The sequence below is a fragment of the Lissotriton vulgaris genome, chromosome 4_1, assembly GCF_964263255.1.
Source record: "Lissotriton vulgaris chromosome 4_1, aLisVul1.2, whole genome shotgun sequence".
Taxonomy (NCBI): Eukaryota; Metazoa; Chordata; class Amphibia; order Caudata; family Salamandridae; genus Lissotriton; species Lissotriton vulgaris.
The window spans coordinates 1302000552-1302015866 of record NC_141691.1 but is presented as its reverse complement, the minus strand read 5'-3'; the positions used below and the strand labels follow the sequence as shown (position 1 = coordinate 1302015866).

Here is a 15315-nt window from a genome sequence, read left to right as displayed (position 1 = left end):
AGCTTTCCAAATCTCCCGGGTTAACTATCATTAGCACTTCTTCATATGCTGGACTTCCAGGAATTTGTGCAAAATGGCCTGTTAGCTCAGATGGTTAGAGCGTGGTGCTAATAACGCCAAGGTCACAGGTCCGATCCCTGTACAGGCCAAGTTTAATTGTTTGTAAAAAGATACATTTTTCTTGTGTCTCATTTTTGACTGTTTATCACCTTGGATCAAAAGCTACTTGAAGGATTGGATGAATACATTTGATATAGTTGTAGAATTAATTATCATTCTGAAAGCTCCTGAAATATCTATTAATGGCTCTAAGTTCTAACGCCAAGTAACTAAATCTCTTATTTATTGCAATTTATTGAGGTCATTTTTGTTTTGTCTTGTTGATGAAATATAAAGATAGTATGAATGTAAACAGCTGAATATAAGCTTTCCAACTATCCCTGGTTAACAATCGGTAGCACTTCATCATCTGCTATTTCTTCAATAGTATGCTATGTATTTATTGAGCCTATTAGTTTAGTCTGTAGAGCATAAAGTTAAAAATGCCAAGGACATACTTTCAATCAGTCTCCAAGCCAATACTTGATGCTCCTTTAATGTTGAAAATAGATGTATTTTCTTCTGTATAATGTGTATGTCTATATTTCCTTTGAGGGGAAGCTGATAGAATGTTTAGATGAATCAATTGCATATAGGTGATGAATTGTTATTTATTGCTAAAACACATGGAAAAAACATTAATGGTTCTAAGTTCTAACACTAAGTATGAAAATCTCTTTTGTATTGTAATTTTTCTAAAGTCATATTAGTTTCTTCATGTTGATAATTTATATTTATAACTTCATGGTACACCTCTGAAATGAAGCTTTCCAAATCTCCCGGGTTAACTATCATTAGCACTTCTTCATATGCTGTACTTCCAGGAATTTGTGCAAAATGGCCTGTTAGCTCAGATGGTTAGAGCGTGGTGCTAATAACGCCAAGGTCACAGGTCCGATCCCTGTACAGGTCAAGTTTAATTGTTTGTAAAAAGATACATTTTTCTTGTGTCTCATTTTTGACTGTTTATCACCTTGGATCAAAAGCTACTTGAAGGATTGGATAAATACATTTGATATAGTTGTAGAATTAATTATCATTCTGAAAGCTCCTGGAATATCTATAATTGGTTCTAAGTTCTAACGCCAAGTAACTAAATCTCTTATTTATTGCAATTTATTGAGGTCATTTTTGTTTTGTCTTGTTGATGAAATATAAAGATAGTATGAATGTAAACAGCTGAATATAAGCTTTCCAACTATCCCGGGTTAACAATCAGTAGCACTTCATCATCTGCTGTTTCTTCAATAGTATGCTATATATTTAGTGAGCCTATTAGTTTAGTCTTTAGAGCATAAAGTTAAAAATGCCAAGGACATACTTTCAATCAGTCTCCAAGCCAATAAGTGATGCTCCTTTAATGTTGAAAATAGATGTATTTTCTTCTGTATAATGTGTATGTCTATATTTCCTTTGAGGGGAAGCTGATAGAATGATTAGATGAATCAATTGCATATAGGTGATGAATTGTTATTTATTGCTAAAACACATGGAAAAAACATTAATGGTTCTAAGTTCTAACACTAAGTATGAAAATCTCTTTTGTATTGTAATTTTTCTAAAGTCATATTAGTTTCTTCATGTTGATAATTTATATTTATAACTTCATGGTACACCTCCGAAATTAAGCTTTCCAAATCTCCCGGGTTAACTATCATTAGCACTTCTTCATATGCTGGACTTCCAGGAATTTGTGCAAAATGGCCTGTTAGCTCAGATGGTTAGAGCGTGGTGCTAATAACGCCAAGGTCACAGGTTCGATCCCTGTACAGGCCAAGTTTAATTGTTTGAAAAAAGATTAATTTTTCTTGTGTCTCATTTTTGACTGTTTATCACCTTGGATCAAATTCTGCTTGAAGGATTGGATGAATACATGTGATATAATTGTAGAATTAATTATTATTCTGAAAGCTCCTGGAATATCTATTAATGGTTCTAAGTTCTAACGCCAAGTAGCTAAATCTCTTATTTATTGCAATTTATTGAGGTCATTTTTGTTTTGTCTTGTTGATGAAATATAAAGATAGTATGAATTTAAACAGCTGAATATAAGCTTTCCAACTATCCCAGGTTAACAATCAGTAGCACTTCATCATCTGCTATTTCTTCAATAGTATGCTATATATTTAGTGAGCCTATTAGTTTAGTCTTTAGAGCATAAAGTTAAAAATGCCAAGGACATACTTTCAATCAGTCTCCAAGCCAATAAGTGATGCTCCTTTAATGTTGAAAATAGATGTATTTTCTTCTGTATGATGTGTATGTCTATATTTCCTTCGAGGGGAAGCTGATAGAATGATTAGATGAATCAATTGCATATAAGTGATGAATTGATATTTATTGCTAAAACACATGGAAAAAACATTAATGGTTCTAAGTTCTAACACTAAGTATGAAAATCTCTTTTGTATTGTAATTTTTCTAAAGTCATATTAGTTTCTTCATGTTGATAATTAATATTTATAACTTCATGGTACACCTCCGAAATTAAGCTTTCCAAATCTCCCGGGTTAACTATCATTAGCACTTCTTCATATGCTGGACTTCCAGGAATTTGTGCAAAATGGCCTGTTAGCTCAGATGGTTAGAGCGTGGTGCTAATAACGCCAAGGTCACAGGCTCGATCCCTGTACAGGCCAAGTTTAATTGTTTGAAAAAAGATAAATTTTTCTTGTGTCTCATTTTTGACTGTTTATCACCTTGGATCAAACGCTGCTTGAAGGATTGGATGAATGCATTTGATATAGTTGTAGAATTAATTATTATTCTGAAAGCTCCTGGAATATCTATTAATGGTTCTAAGTTCTAACGCCAAGTAACTAAATCTCTTATTTATTGCAATTTATTGAGGTCATTTTTGTTTTGTCTTGTTGATGAAATATAAAGATAGTATGAATGTAAACAGCTGAATATAAGCTTTCCAACTATCCCGGGTTAACAATCGGTAGCACTTCATCATCTGCTATTTCTTCAATAGTATGCTATGTATTTATTGAGCCTATTAGTTTAGTCTGTAGAGCATAAAGTTAAAAATGCCAAGGACATACTTTCAATCAGTCTCCAAGCCAATACTTGATGCTCCTTTAATGTTGAAAATAGATGTATTTTCTTCTGTATAATGTGTATGTCTATATTTCCTTTGAGGGGAAGCTGATAGAATGTTTAGATGAATCAATTGCATATAGGTGATGAATTGTTATTTATTGCTAAAACACATGGAAAAAACATTAATGGTTCTAAGTTCTAACACTAAGTATGAAAATCTCTTTTGTATTGTAATTTTTCTAAAGTCATATTAGTTTCTTCATGTTGATAATTTATATTTATAACTTCATGGTACACCTCTGAAATGAAGCTTTCCAAATCTCCCGGGTTAACTATCATTAGCACTTCTTCATATGCTGGACTTCCAGGAATTTGTGCAAAATGGCCAGTTAGCTCAGATGGTTAGAGCGTGGTGCTAATAACGCCAAGGTCACAGGTCCGATCCCTGTACAGGCCAAGTTTAATTGTTTGTAAAAAGATACATTTTTCTTGTGTCTCATTTTTGACTGTTTATCACCTTGGATCAAAAGCTACTTGAAGGATTGGATAAATACATTTGATATAGTTGTAGAATTAATTATCATTCTGAAAGCTCCTGAAATATCTATTAATGGCTCTAAGTTCTAACGCCAAGTAACTAAATCTCTTATTTATTGCAATTTATTGAGGTCATTTTTGTTTTGTCTTGTTGATGAAATATAAAGATAGTATGAATGTAAACAGCTGAATATAAGCTTTCCAACTATCCCTGGTTAACAACCGGTAGCACTTCATCATCTGCTATTTCTTCAATAGTATGCTATGTATTTATTGAGCCTATTAGTTTAGTCTGTAGAGCATAAAGTTAAAAATGCCAAGGACATACTTTCAATCAGTCTCAAAGCCAATACTTGATGCTCCTTTAATGTTGAAAATAGATGTATTTTCTTCTGTATAATGTGTATGTCTATATTTCCTTTGAGGGGAAGCTGATAGAATGTTTAGATGAATCAATTGCATATAGGTGATGAATTGTTATTTATTGCTAAAACACATGGAAAAAACATTAATGGTTCTAAGTTCTAACACTAAGTATGAAAATCTCTTTTGTATTGTAATTTTTCTAAAGTCATATTAGTTTCTTCATGTTGATAATTTATATTTATAACTTCATGGTACACCTCTGAAATGAAGCTTTCCAAATCTCCCGGGTTAACTATCATTAGCACTTCTTCATATGCTGTACTTCCAGGAATTTGTGCAAAATGGCCTGTTAGCTCAGATGGTTAGAGCGTGGTGCTAATAACGCCAAGGTCACAGGTCCGATCCCTGTACAGGTCAAGTTTAATTGTTTGTAAAAAGATACATTTTTCTTGTGTCTCATTTTTGACTGTTTATCACCTTGGATCAAAAGCTACTTGAAGGATTGGATGAATACATTTGGTATAGTTGTAGAATTAATTATCATTCTGAAAGCTCCTGGAATATCTATAATTGGTTCTAAGTTCTAACGCCAAGTAACTAAATCTCTTATTTATTGCAATTTATTGAGGTCATTTTTGTTTTGTCTTGTTGATGAAATATAAAGATAGTAAGAATGTAAACAGCTGAATATAAGCTTTCCAACTATCCCGGGTTAACAATCAGTAGCACTTCATCATCTGCTGTTTCTTCAATAGTATGCTATATATTTAGTGAGCCTATTAGTTTAGTCTTTAGAGCATAAAGTTAAAAATGCCAAGGACATACTTTCAATCAGTCTCCAAGCCAATAAGTGATGCTCCTTTAATGTTGAAAATAGATGTATTTTCTTCTGTATAATGTGTATGTCTATATTTCCTTTGAGGGGAAGCTGATAGAATGATTAGATGAATCAATTGCATATAGGTGATGAATTGTTATTTATTGCCAAAACACATGGAAAAAACATTAATGGTTCTAAGTTCTAACACTAAGTATGAAAATCTCTTTTGTATTGTAATTTTTCTAAAGTCATATTAGTTTCTTCATGTTGATAATTTATATTTATAACTTCATGGTACACCTCCGAAATTAAGCTTTCCAAATCTCCCGGGTTAACTATCATTAGCACTTCTTCATATGCTGGACTTCCAGGAATTTGTGCAAAATGGCCTGTTAGCTCAGATGGTTAGAGCGTGGTGCTAATAACGCCAAGGTCACAGGTTCGATCCCTGTACAGGCCAAGTTTAATTGTTTGAAAAAAGATTAATTTTTCTTGTGTCTCATTTTTGACTGTTTATCACCTTGGATCAAATTCTGCTTGAAGGATTGGATGAATACATGTGATATAATTGTAGAATTAATTATTATTCTGAAAGCTCCTGGAATATCTATTAATGGTTCTAAGTTCTAACGCCAAGTAGCTAAATCTCTTATTTATTGCAATTTATTGAGGTCATTTTTGTTTTGTCTTGTTGATGAAATATAAAGATAGTATGAATGTAAACAGCTGAATATAAGCTTTCCAACTATCCCGGGTTAACAATCGGTAGCACTTCATCATCTGCTATTTCTTCAATAGTATGCTATATATTTATTGAGGCTATTAGTTTAGTCTTTAGAGCATAAAGTTAACAATGCCAAGAACATACTTTCAATCAGTCTCTAAGCCAATACTTGATGCTCCTTTAATGTTGAAAATAGATGTATTTTCTTCAGTATCATTTGTATGTCTATATTTCCTTCGAGGGGAAGCTGACACAATGATTAGATGAATCAATTGCATATAGGTGATGAATTGTTATTTATTGCTAAAACTCATCGAAAAAACATTAATGGCTCTAAGTTCTAACACTAAGTATGAAAATCTCTTTTGTATTGTAATTTTTCTAAAGTCATATTAGTTTCTTCATGTTGATATTATATATCTATAACTTCATGGTAAACCTCAGAAATTAAGCTTTTCAAATTTCCCCGGTTGACTATCATTAGCACTTCTTCATATGCTGGACTTCCAGGAATTTGTGCAGACCGGCCTGTTAGCTCAGATGGTTAGAGCGTGGTGCTAATAACGCCAAGGTCACAGGTTCGATCCCTGTACAGGCCAAGTTTAATTGTTTGAAAAAAGATTAATTTTTCTTGTGTCTCATTTTTGACTGTTTATCATCTTGGATCAAACGATGCTTGAAGGATTGGATGAATACATTTGATATAGTTGTAGAATTAATTATTATTCTGAAAGCTCCTGGAATATCTATTAATGGTTCTAAGTTCTAACACCAAGTAACTAAATCTCTTATTTATTGCAATTTATTGAGGTCATTTTTGTTTTGTCTTGTTGATGAAATATAAAAATAGTATGAATGTAAACAGCTGAATATAAGCTTTCCAACTATCCCGGGTTAACAATCAGTAGCACTTCATCATCTGCTATTTCTTCAATAGTATGCTATATATTTATTGAGCCTATTAGTTTAGTCTTTAGAGCATAAAGTTAACAATGCCAAGAACATACTTTCAATCAGTCTCTAAGCCAATACTTGATGCTCCTTTAATGTTGAAAATAGATGTATTTTCTTCAGTATCATTTGTATGTCTATATTTCCTTCGAGGGGAAGCTGACACAATGATTAGATGAATCAATTGCATATAGGTGATGAATTGTTATTTATTGCTAAAACTCATGGAAAAAACATTAATGGCTCTAAGTTCTAACACTAAGTATGAAAATCTCTTTTGTATTGTAATTTTTCTAAAGTCATATTAGTTTCTTCATGTTGATATTATATATTTATAACTTCATGGTAAACCTCCGAAATTAAGCTTTTGAAATCTCCCGGGTTAACTATCATTAACACTTCTTCATATGCTGGACTTCCAGGAATTTGTGCAGACTGGCCTGTTAACTCAGATGGTTAGAGCGTGGTGCTAATAACGCCAAGGTCACAGGTTCGATCCCTGTACAGGCCAAGTTTAATTGTTTGAAAAAAGATAAATTTTTCTTGTGTCTCATTTTTGACTGTTTATCACCTTGGATCAAACGATGCTTGAAGGATTGGATGAATACATTTGATATAGTTGTAGAATTAATTATTATTCTGAAAGCTCCTGGAATATCTATTAATGGTTCTAAGTTCTAACACCAAGTAACTAAATCTCTTATTTATTGCAACTTATTGAGGTCATTTTTGTTTTGTCTTGTTGATGAAATATAAAAATAGTATGAATGTAAACAGCTGAATATAAGCTTTCCAACTATCCCGGGTTAACAATCAGTAGCACTTCATCATCTGCTATTTCTTCAATAGTATGCTATATATTTATTGAGCCTATTAGTTTAGTCTTTAGAGCATAAAGTTAACAATGCCAAGAACATACTTTCAATCAGTCTCTAAGCCAATACTTGATGCTCCTTTAATGTTGAAAATAGATGTATTTTCTTCAGTATCATTTGTATGTCTATATTTCCTTCGAGGGGAAGCTGACACAATGATTAGATGAATCAATTGCATATAGGTGATGAATTGTTATTTATTGCTAAAACTCATGGAAAAAACATTAATGGCTCTAAGTTCTAACACTAAGTATGAAAATCTCTTTTGTATTGTAATTTTTCTAAAGTCATATTAGTTTCTTCATGTTGATATTATATATTTATAACTTCATGGTAAACCTCCGAAATTAAGCTTTTGAAATCTCCCGGGTTAACTATCATTAACACTTCTTCATATGCTGGACTTCCAGGAATTTGTGCATACTGGCCTGTTAACTCAGATGGTTAGAGCGTGGTGCTAATAACGCCAAGGTCACAGGTTCGATCCCTGTACAGGCCAAGTTTAATTGTTTGAAAAAAGATAAATTTTTCTTGTGTCTCATTTTTGACTGTTTATCACCTTGGATCAAACGATGCTTGAAGGATTGGATGAATACATTTGATATAGTTGTAGAATTAATTATTATTCTGAAAGCTCCTGGAATATCTATTAATGGTTCTAAGTTCTAACGCCAAGTAACTAAATCTCTTATTTATTGCAACTTATTGAGGTCATTTTTGTTTTGTCTTGTTGATGAAATATAAAGATAGTATGAATGTAAACAGCTGAATATAAGCTTTCCAACTATCCCGGGTTAACAATCAGTAGCACTTCATCATCTGCTATTTCTTCAATAGTATGCTATATATTTAGTGAGCCTATTAGTTTAGTCTTCAGAGCATAAAGTTAAAAATGCCAAGGACATACTTTCAATCTGTCTCCAAGCCAATACTTGATGCTCCTTTAATGTTGAAAATAGATGTATTTTCTTCTGTATCATGTGTATCTCTATATTTCCTTTGAGGGGAAGCTGATAAAATGATTAAATGAATCAATTGCATATAGGTGATGAATTGTTATTTATTGCTAAAACACATGGAAAAAACATTAATAGTTCTAAGTTCTAACACTAAGTATGAAAATCTCTTTTGTATTGTAATTTTTTTAAAGTCATATAAGTTTCTTCATGTTGATATTATATATTTATAACTTCATGGTAAACCTCTGAAGTTAAGCTTTCCAAATCTCCCGGGTTAACTATCATTAGCACTTCTTCATATGCTGGACTTCCAGTAATTTGTGCAAAATGGCCTGTTAGCTCAGATGGTTAGAGCGTGGTGCTAATAATGCCAAGGTCACAGGTTCGATCCCTGTACAGGCCAAGTTTAATTGTTTGTAAAAAGATATATGTTTCTTGTGTCTCATTTTTGACTGTTTATCACCTTGGATCAAATGCTGCTTGAAGGATTGGATGAATACATTTGATATAGTTGTAGAATTAATTATTATTCTGAAAGCTCCTGAAATATCTATTAATGGTTCTAAGTTCTAACGCCAAGTAACTAAATCTCTTATTTATTGCAATTTATTGAGGTCATTTTTGTTTTGTCTTGTTGATGAAATATAAAGATAGTATGAATGTAAACAGCTGAATATAAGCTTTCCAACTATCCCGGGTTAACAATTAGTAGCACTTCATCATCTGCTATTTCTTCAATAGTATGCTATGTATTTATTGAGCCTATTAGTTTAGTCTGTAGAGCATAAAGTTAAAAATGCCAAGGACATACTTTCAATCAGTCTCCAAGCCAATACTTGATGCTCCTTTAATGTTGAAAATAGATGTATTTTCTTCTGTATAATGTGTATGTCTATATTTCCTTTGAGGGGAAGCTGATAGAATGTTTAGATGAATCAATTGCATATAGGTGATGAATTGTTATTTATTGCTAAAACACATGGAAAAAACATTAATGGTTCTAAGTTCTAACACTAAGTATGAAAATCTCTTTTGTATTGTAATTTTTCTAAAGTCATATTAGTTTCTTCATGTTGATAATTTATATTTATAACTTCATGGTACACCTCTGAAATGAAGCTTTCCAAATCTCCCGGGTTAACTATCATTAGCACTTCTTCATATGCTGGACTTCCAGGAATTTGTGCAAAATGGCCTGTTAGCTCAGATGGTTAGAGCGTGGTGCTAATAACGCCAAGGTCACAGGTCCGATCCCTGTACAGGCCAAGTTTAATTGTTTGTAAAAAGATACATTTTTCTTGTGTCTCATTTTTGACTGTTTATCACCTTGGATCAAAAGCTACTTGAAGGATTGGATGAATACATTTGATATAGTCGTAGAATTAATTATTATTCTGAAAGCTCCTGGAATATCTATTAATGGTTCTAAGTTCTAACACCAAGTAACTAAATCTCTTATTTATTGCAATTTATTGAGGTCATTTTTGTTTTGTCTTGTTGATGAAATATAAAAATAGTATGAATGTAAACAGCTGAATATAAGCTTTCCAACTATCCCGGGTTAACAATCAGTAGCACTTCATCATCTGCTATTTCTTCAATAGTATGCTATATATTTAGTGAGCCTATTAGTTTAGTCTTCAGAGCATAAAGTTAAAAATGCCAAGGACATACTTTCAATCCGTCTCCAAGCCAATACTTGATGCTCCTTTAATGTTGAAAATAGATGTATTTTCTTCTGTATCATGTGTATCTCTATATTGCCTTTGAGGGGAAGCTGATAGAATGATTAAATGAATCAATTGCATATAGGTGATGAATTGTTATTTATTGCTAAAACACATGGAAAAAACATTAATGGTTCTAAGTTCTAACACTAAGTATAAAAATCTCTTTTGTATTGTAATTTTTTTAAAGTCATATAAGTTTCTTCATGTTGATATTATATATTTATAACTTCATGGTAAACCTCTGAAATTAAGCTTTCCAAATCTCCCGGGTTAACTATCATTAGCACTTCTTCATATGCTGGACTTCCAGTAATTTGTGCAAAATGGCCTGTTAGCTCAGATGGTTAGAGCGTGGTGCTAATAACGCCAAGGTCACAGGTTCGATCCCTGTACAGGCCAAGTTTAATTGTTTGAAAAAAGATTAATTTTTCTTGTGTCTCATTTTTGACTGTTTATCACCTTGGATCAAACGCTGCTTGAAGGATTGGATGAATGCATTTGATATAGTTGTAGAATTAATTATTATTCTGAAAGCTCCTGGAATATCTATTAATGGTTCTAAGTTCTAACGCCAAGTAACTAAATCTCTTATTTATTGCAATTTATTGAGGTCATTTTTGTTTTGTCTTGTTGATGAAATATAAAGATAGTATGAATGAAAACAGCTGAATATAAGCTTTCCAACTATCCCGGGTTAACAATCGGTAGCACTTCATCATCTGCTATTTCTTCAATAGTATGCTATATATTTATTGAGCCTATTAGTTTAGTCTTTAGAGCATAAAGTTAACAATGCCAAGAACATACTTTCAATCAGTCTCTAAGCCAATAATTGATGCTCCTTTAATGTTGAAAATTGATGTATTTTCTTCAGTATCATTTGTATGTCTATATTTCCTTCGAGGGGAAGCTGACACAATGATTAGATGAATCAATTGCATATAGGTGATGAATTGTTATTTATTGCTAAAACACATGGAAAAAACACTAATGGCTCTAAGTTCTAACACTAAGTATGAAAATCTCTTTTGTATTGTAATTTTTCTAAAGTCATATTAGTTTCTTCATGTTGATATTATATATTTATAACTTCATGGTAAACCTCCGAAATTAAGCTTTCCAAATCTCCCAGGTTAACTATCATTAGCACTTCTTCATATGCTGGACTTCCAGGAATTTGTGCAGACCGGCCTGTTAGCTCAGATGGTTAGAGCGTGGTGCTAATAACGCCAAGGTCACAGTTTCGATCCCTGTATAGGCCAAGTTTAATTGTTTGAAAAAAGATTAATTTTTCTTGTGTCTCATTTTTGACTGTTTATCACCTTGGATCAAACGATGCTTGAAGGATTGGATGAATACATTTGATATAGTTGTAGAATTAATTATTATTCTGAAAGCTCCTGGAATATCTATTAATGGTTCTAAGTTCTAACACCAAGTAACTAAATCTCTTATTTATTGCAATTTATTGAGGTCATTTTTGTTTTGTCTTGTTGATGAAATATAAAAATAGTATGAATGTAAACAGCTGAATATAAGCTTTCCAACTATCCCGGGTTAACAATCAGTAGCACTTCATCATCTGCTATTTCTTCAATAGTATGCTATATATTTAGTGAGCCTATTAGTTTAGTCTTCAGAGCATAAAGTTAAAAATGCCAAGGACATACTTTCAATCCGTCTCCAAGCCAATACTTGATGCTCCTTTAATGTTGAAAATAGATGTATTTTCTTCTGTATCATGTGTATCTCTATATTGCCTTTGAGGGGAAGCTGATAGAATGATTAAATGAATCAATTGCATATAGGTGATGAATTGTTATTTATTGCTAAAACACATGGAAAAAACATTAATGGTTTTAAGTTCTAACACTAAGTATGAAAATCTCTTTTGTATTGTAATTTTTTTAAAGTCATATAAGTTTCTTCATGTTGATATTATATATTTATAACTTCATGGTAAACCTCTGAAATTAAGCTTTCCAAATCTCCCGGGTTAACTATCATTAGCACTTCTTCATATGCTGGACTTCCAGTAATTTGTGCAAAATGGCCTGTTAGCTCAGATGGTTAGAGCGTGGTGCTAATAACGCCAAGGTCACAGGTTCGATCCCTGTACAGGCCAAGTTTAATTGTTTGTAAAAATATAAATTTTTCTTGTGTCTCATTTTTGACTGTTTATCACCTTGGATCAAACGCTGCTTGAAGGATTGGATGAATACATTTGATATAGTTGTAGAATTAATTATTATTCTGAAAGCTCCTGAAATATCTATTAATGGCTCTAAGTTCTAATGCCAAGTAACTAAATCTCTTATTTATTGCAATTTATTGAGGTAATTTTTGTTTTGTCTTGTTGATGAAATATAAAGATAGTATGAATGTAAACAGCTGAATATAAGCTTTCCAACTATCCCGGGTTAACAATCGGTAGCACTTCATCATCTGCTATTTCTTCAATAGTATGCTATGTATTTATTGAGCCTATTAGTTTAGTCTGTAGAGCATAAAGTTAAAATGCCAAGGACATACTTTCAATCAGTCTCCAAGCCAATACTTGATGCTCCTTTAATGTTGAAAATAGATGTATTTTCTTCTGTATAATGTGTATGTCTATATTTCCTTTGAGGGGAAGCTGATAGAATGATTAGATGAATCAATTGCATATAGGTGATGAATTGTTATTTATTGCTAAAACACATGGAAAAAACATTAATGGTTCTAAGTTCTAACACTAAGTATGAAAATCTCTTTTGTATTGTAATTTTTCTAAAGTCATATTAGTTTCTTCATGTTGATAATTTATATTTATAACTTCATGGTACACCTCTGAAATTAAGCTTTCCAAATCTCCCGGGTTAACTATCATTAGCACTTCTTCATATGCTGGACTTCCAGGACTTTGTGCAAATCGGCCTGTTAGCTCAGATGGTTAGAGCGTGGTGCTAATAACGCCAAGGTCACAGGTTCGATCCCTGTACAGGCCAAGTTTAATTGTTTGAAAATAGATTAATTTTCCTTGTGTCTAATTTTTGACTGTTTATCACCTTGGATCAAACGCTGCTTGAAGGATTGGATGAATGCATTTGATATAGTTGTAGAATTAATTATTATTCTGAAAGCTCCTGGAATATCTATTAATGGTTCTAAGTTCTAACGCCAAGTAACTAAATCTCTTATTTATTGCAATTTATTGAGGTCATTTTTGTTTTGTCTTGTTGATGAAATATAAAGATAGTATGAATGTAAACAGCTGAATATAAGCTTTCCAACTATCCCGGGTTAACAATCGGTAGCACTTCATCATCTGCTATTTCTTCAATAGTATGCTATATATTTATTGAGCCTATTAGTTTAGTCTTTAGAGCATAAAGTTAACAATGCCAAGAACATACTTTCAATCAGTCTCTAAGCCAATACTTGATGCTCCTTTAATGTTGAAAATAGATGTATTTTCTTCAGTATCATTTGTATGTCTATATTTCCTTCGAGGGGAAGCTGACACAATGATTAGATGAATCAATTGCATATAGGTGATGAATTGTTATTTATTGCTAAAACACATGGAAAAAACACTAATGGCTCTAAGTTCTAACACTAAGTATGAACATCTCTTTTGTATTGTAATTTTTCTAAAGTCATATTAGTTTCTTCATGTTGATATTATATATTTATAACTTCATGGTAAACCTCCGAAATTAAGCTTTCCAAATCTCCCAGGTTAACTATCATTAGCACTTCTTCATATGCTGGACTTCCAGGAATTTGTGCAGACCGGCCTGTTAGCTCAGATGGTTAGAGCGTTGTGCTAATAACGCCAAGGTCACATGTTCGATCCCTGTACAGGCCAAGTTTAATTGTTTGTAAAAAGATAAATGTTTCTTGTGTCTCATTTTTGACTGTTTATCACCTTGGATCAAATGCTGCTTGAAGGATTGGATGAATACATTTGATATAGTTGTAGAATTAATTATTATTCTGAAAGCTCCTGAAATATCTATTAATGGTTCTAAGTTCTAACGCCAAGTAACTAAATCTCCTATTTATTGCAATTTATTGAGGTCATTTTTGTTTTGTCTTGTTGATGAAATATAAAGATAGTATGAATCTAAACAGCTGAATATAAGCTTTCCAACTATCCCGGGTTAACAATCGGTAGCACTTCATCATCTGCTATTTCTTCAATAGTATGCTATGTATTTATTGAGCCTATTAGTTTAGTCTGTAGAGCATAAAGTTAAAAATGCCAAGGACATACTTTCAATCAGTCTCCAAGCCAATACTTGATGCTCCTTTAATGTTGAAAATAGATGTATTTTCTTCTGTATAATGTGTATGTCTATATTTCCTTTGAGGGGAAGCTGATAGAATGTTTAGATGAATCAATTGCATATAGGTGATGAATTGTTATTTATTGCTAAAACACATGGAAAAAACATTAATGGTTCTAAGTTCTAACACTAAGTATGAAAATCTCTTTTGTATTGTAATTTTTCTAAAGTCATATTAGTTTCTTCATGTTGATAATTTATATTTATAACTTCATGGTACACCTCTGAAATGAAGCTTTCCAAATCTCCCGGGTTAACTATCATTAGCACTTCTTCATATGCTGGACTTCCAGGAATTTGTGCAAAATGGCCTGTTAGCTCAGATGGTTAGAGCGTGGTGCTAATAACGCCAAGGTCACAGGTCCGATCCCTGTACAGGCCAAGTTTAATTGTTTGTAAAAAGATACATTTTTCTTGTGTCTCATTTTTGACTGTTTATCACCTTGGATCAAAAGCTACTTGAAGGATTGGATAAATACATTTGATATATTTGTAGAATTAATTATCATTCTGAAAGCTCCTGGAATATCTATAATTGGTTCTAAGTTCTAACGCCAAGTAACTAAATCTCTTATTTATTGCAATTTATTGAGGTCATTTTTGTTTTGTCTTGTTGATGAAATATAAAGATAGTATGAATGTAAACAGATGAATATAAGCTTTCCAACTATCCCGGGTTAACAATCAGTAGCACTTCATCATCTGCTATTTCTTCAATAGTATGCTATATATTTAGTGAGCCTATTAGTTTAGTCTTTAGAGCATAAAGTTAAAAATGCCAAGGACATACTTTCAATCAGTCTCCAAGCCAATAAGTGATGCTCCTTTAATGTTGAAAATAGATATATTTTCTTCAGTATCATTTGTATGTCTATATT

At 32.2% G+C, this 15315-nt stretch overlaps 6 non-coding genes across 6 annotated transcripts; all 6 read left to right on the top strand.

Moving 5' to 3' along the window:
* Positions 1-1801: 1801 nt before the first annotated feature.
* TRNAI-AAU (transfer RNA isoleucine (anticodon AAU)) lies at positions 1802-1875 on the top strand. The gene has a single exon. It is a non-coding gene; the product is annotated as a tRNA-Ile (tRNA).
* Positions 1876-5253: 3378 nt separating this feature from the next.
* Positions 5254-5327, top strand: TRNAI-AAU (transfer RNA isoleucine (anticodon AAU)). Its single transcript has one exon. It is a non-coding gene; the product is annotated as a tRNA-Ile (tRNA).
* Positions 5328-6116: 789 nt separating this feature from the next.
* TRNAI-AAU (transfer RNA isoleucine (anticodon AAU)) lies at positions 6117-6190 on the top strand. The gene has a single exon. It is a non-coding gene; the product is annotated as a tRNA-Ile (tRNA).
* Positions 6191-10431: 4241 nt separating this feature from the next.
* Positions 10432-10505, top strand: TRNAI-AAU (transfer RNA isoleucine (anticodon AAU)). The gene has a single exon. It is a non-coding gene; the product is annotated as a tRNA-Ile (tRNA).
* A 1652-nt stretch (positions 10506-12157) lies between these two features.
* Positions 12158-12231, top strand: TRNAI-AAU (transfer RNA isoleucine (anticodon AAU)). Its single transcript has one exon. It is a non-coding gene; the product is annotated as a tRNA-Ile (tRNA).
* Positions 12232-13019: 788 nt separating this feature from the next.
* On the top strand, positions 13020-13093 carry TRNAI-AAU (transfer RNA isoleucine (anticodon AAU)). Its single transcript has one exon. It is a non-coding gene; the product is annotated as a tRNA-Ile (tRNA).
* Positions 13094-15315: the final 2222 nt, after the last annotated feature.